This window comes from Papaver somniferum, chromosome 10 (genome assembly GCF_003573695.1).
Source record: "Papaver somniferum cultivar HN1 chromosome 10, ASM357369v1, whole genome shotgun sequence".
In the NCBI taxonomy this organism is placed as follows: domain Eukaryota; kingdom Viridiplantae; phylum Streptophyta; class Magnoliopsida; order Ranunculales; family Papaveraceae; genus Papaver; species Papaver somniferum.
In genome coordinates, this window is record NC_039367.1 from 89024554 (window position 1) to 89029047 (window position 4494).

Consider the following 4494-nt stretch of genomic DNA (forward strand, 5'->3'; position numbering starts at 1 on the left):
TTTTCTTTGACATTGATCTAGACAAGGTAAAAATCTGCAACAAGCATGATACAAATTTAGATGATGATGAAGATTCAGAATCGAGAACCCATTATGGTTCATCAATTCATGTTAATATTGCTTCTTAAAAATGGGTCTTGATTGATTTTGTTAGAGCACTGCTCGGTCGAACTCGCAACCGTTGATATCTCAATCTTGTTTTCCAAGTATAGGTGATCAAAACTATAAGTCTTGATTTACTAGTCTACTTATAGCTATGTCTCGGATTAGGATAGAATGTGTAGTTGAGCTTTAGACTTCACCGCGTTTATCGATTGAAGAGGAACATCTACTGAGGAGATCTTGGAGGAACTTCATCAACAAAAGGTAATTGGAGACTAAAACTTATCTATCACTCAGAAGTCTATTTTATTCTATCTCCTATTGAGACTAAGTCGTATAGCTATATAGACTTTTACATTATACAAATTTGATATTTCGAGCTGAGTTTGACTCGCTTATATCTTTCTCGAAATATGTGTTGGAAGCTTTTTTCTTTAGCTACATTCATCATTATTCTTGGCGAGTTTAGTTGGAAACAATTTATTTGTTGGAAACAAAATAATAAGTCAAAAGATGATCATGTGAAAATTGTCTTGAAACATCTCACATGATTTGTATGAGACAGTCATTTGATGTCGCCTCGGAATATTTCGTATTGATCATTCGATCACTTGAAGATTACTTATAAGCTAATAGTTTGTGTGAGACAACTATTGCCGTCTTCTAAGGATGTTTCAAAGAAATGGGAGTTTAGGACAATTAACCATTGTCTGGATATAGCACAGTATGCATACTAGTATGCAAACTGTTGTGGTATGATTCAGGTCCGGAAACCAAGTTTGCATTCCAGTATGCGAACGGTTTTAATTGTTAAAGTCCGGGAACCAAGTTTGCATATCAGTATGCGAACGGTTCTACCTGAGTTAGGTCTGGAACGACAGTATGCATACCAGTTTGCGAACTGTCGGACAAGACCAAAGTCTGGAACTTAAGTTTGCGTACCCGTTTGCAAATTGAGTTGGTTTAAGTTCTAAAATCGGTTAAGTATGATTTCATACTCATGAACAAATATATTTATAAATCAAGGAATGCAATCTTTACAAACCATGGCTTAATGTTCATGAATTGATTCTCTTGAATCAATCGAATTATGTTTCAATTGTGTCTTGTATACTTCTATGAGAATATAAACAATTGAATAACTCTATGAGTAACACAATTAGGTTCATTTGATTATCATTTGATCTAGAAGTGTTAAATGAATGTGGTTAATACAAAAGTGTTCATATAGTTAATTTTGGTTAACTATTATTGAGCCAACTCAATATACACGTTTAGGTATGGTTACCCATATCTAAATGAAGGTATATTTCATTAATGATATCTTTGAGAAACTTGCTGCTGAATCGTCCAGATTGGCAAGGTACAACAAGAAACCAACTATCACTTCCCGAGAGATTCAAACTGCTGTTCGTCTTGTTCTTCCTGGTGAATTGGCTAAACATGCTGTTTCTGAGGGTACTAAAGCTGTTACTAAGTTTACTAGTTCTTAATTGCTGTTTAGGTTTTAGAAATTGGGCGTTTCTTCTGTTCTTTTGTCTTGGTGGTTTCAACATGGGAATTATGGTTTCACATATGTAATTAGTAGTCTTGTCAATCTTCGGAGGAATGTCAATTTCAAATCCAATAATCTTGTTTGTGGAATCAAATGTCTTAAATTTTGGAAATGAATCAATTGAAACCCATGTTGAAATCTGGAAGTGTTAATTTATCTGAATCTGAATTACATATACTGCATTTTTATTTCTTTTTCGCCGTTTCATCAAAATAAACACAAATAAATTGGTTGGGCTTGTGAATTGCTAGCGGCTTTGAGGTTGTTTCAGCTTTTAGACACGTGGCCTTAGCTTATTCTTATGCCAAACTTTAGATAATCTGCAACATTGAGGTTCAACCTGAGTCCCTGACTACTAAGAGGGGGAACACAATCATAGAGAGGTTTCGTAGGTCGTTTTCTTTCTAACTGTGAGTATGCAATTTCCTTGGCTTTTGTTTTTTCTGGATGCTGTGAAGTGGGGTTCTATGAGATGGGATGCATTATGGATGAGGATCCTGCTGCGATGGTGTTTATAAAAGGTACATGCATTTTCTTGCAAAAGCTAATTTAAGTTGTGAAGGCGCAAAACTTTAATCGAAGGTGTAAAATTTCAGTGAGTTCTTTGAAGAATTGATTCAAAACCATTCACATGGAACCTTTAATTGTTAACTGCACGGCAAAGGAAAATTATAGCCTCTGAAGTGGTCAGTTTTCTGTTGGTGTGGGGGCTTGGAGACTTGCTTGAGGACCATTCAATCTAAGGTATTTTCTGATTTTCCTTGACTTGTTAATTTGTTATAATTTGTTAGAAGTCAGGGGTTGAGTAGCTACTTCCCTTCATGGCAGGTAGTAAATTGTTATTCTTATGCATTTTTCCCTTTTCGGTTTTACTGATAGGTTAATTACAGTTGTTGAGAGAGCGTAAGTTAGTTGTATAAGTTAACTCGGGCAGACATTTGGTAGCTGTGGATATACGAAGTTTCAAGGCACTGTCTTGCACTCTCTGGTGTCTAAGGCCCCAGATTTTTGAACCAACACTTGCACTAGCTAAGCTTAGCAATCACATGCTTAGTAGTAGTGTAATTCTTGCAGGTTCACCAAACAGTCATCTATGAATTGGGTGTCAGATGTCGAGAAAGAAAAATAGTTGTCTTTATTATTTCTGGACACAAATAGAAATTGAGTGTAAAACAGTTGAAAACTGTGTACTCCAAACTTAATTGTAGCAGATATACTCTTGGGCGTTCTTTCATACATTAAGAATAGGCGTCGTGATCCTATTCCCATAGTTCCAGAAGAAGTTAAACTTGGAGCTATGCAATGAAAACCTTGTTGTTTTATGCATCTGTGTACGGAAGTTCTAGAGCAGAACACAGTATCGCAATGAGAATAAGAGTAAGCTATGTATCTATTATCTTCAACGATACTTGGGACATTTGCTGCATTCATTAGAAACTGTGCCATCTTAGTAACACAAGAACCTTTAAGAGCTTCATTATTTCTAGCCAAACAAAAGACATGGATTTTGACTTGTTTGATTACTTTGTTGAAAACGGAGAAATATAGGGTCTCTCATTATTTGCATTCCAGTACTGAGGAGAAGTTACTGAAGATTGTTCAAGATGTGCTTAATACTGCTCAAACAATTGCTTGAAAAGGAACACTACCAATACCATGTATCTCTTAGAGATGATTGACGTTTGTTTTCTAAATTAACCATTTTTTGTTTTGCTTTGCTCAATTCTACTGTATTATTATTACTGTCAGCACTTTAATTGTGACTCTTAATTTTTCTAATTAGAGATATGTTTACCAATCTGTTGCTGCAATAACGACGACTACAGGTTACGTTAGAAACAATGATTGGGCTTTTGCCACCAATTTTGACCCTGGAAAGTGAATGCAGCTATGTAAAAGATTAGCTAGATTCATCATTCATTCATTACTTGGGTTGTTCTTGATAACTGTAAGATCAACCAATTTGGCTTCCCAAAGCTGCCAAAGATGCACTGGAAAGTGCTGTTTTTACTTTAGTGCTTTGTAATATTGGCAGATTTGTGGCTTTTTAACAAAGCTGGAATAGCTCAGCTGGTTAGAGCGTGTGGCTGTTAACCACAAGGTCACAGGTTCAATCCCTGTTTCTAGCGTTACTTTTTTGTACGATCAGAAAAACAGTAATTTGAATACTTCCCCTAAAACTGTTTTTTGTTTATGAATGTAACCCTTAAGAGTTACTAAGAAAAACAATGTTACTGTATGTTAATCTGTGTAGTTCTTTCCTTTGCCTTCTGCTGTTTTGCAGCTTTGCTAGTGAGTCGGACTCATTCACTGGATGCAATTGTAATACATCGGCCTAAGACCGAAGCTATCGAGGCAGTCGCCTAAATGTGTCGAGACACTCTATGAGCTCATGATGAAGTGAAGCTGAAGAAAATGTGCCCTCTATGAGCTCAATTACTTTTTCTTAAATTGGGATCTGATTTTCTCTAGTTTTCTTTTTTTTTCTTTCTTTTCTTTCCTTCTCTGCCTTCTCTTTTTCTGTAATCTTACTCCTTGTAGATGAGGGCCAAGGGAAATGATTACTGTAATTTAGGTATGTGATCACGAGCAAATTATTGGCATTTTCGGCTAGGAAACATGCATGTTTTTAATTTTCTGCTAACTGTAGGAAGTGGGCACTGGCCATTTTTACTGTGGCAATCATGAGCCATGGAAATTCAAGTCTCTCTCAATGTTTAGGTATGCCTAAAAGTAACAACTGCCAAGCGTGTGTTCTCTCACTTAACTGTTGAGCTGTTGTTTTGCCCAGAATGTTTCGAGTACCCAGTAAAATTTAGGAGCAACAATTCCGGCTT

At 36.1% G+C, this 4494-nt stretch overlaps 1 non-coding gene across 1 annotated transcript; it reads left to right on the top strand.

The window, feature by feature from the left end:
* The first annotated feature begins 3712 nt into the window (after positions 1 to 3712).
* Positions 3713 to 3786, top strand: TRNAN-GUU. The gene has a single exon. It is a non-coding gene; the product is annotated as a tRNA-Asn (tRNA).
* Positions 3787 to 4494: the final 708 nt, after the last annotated feature.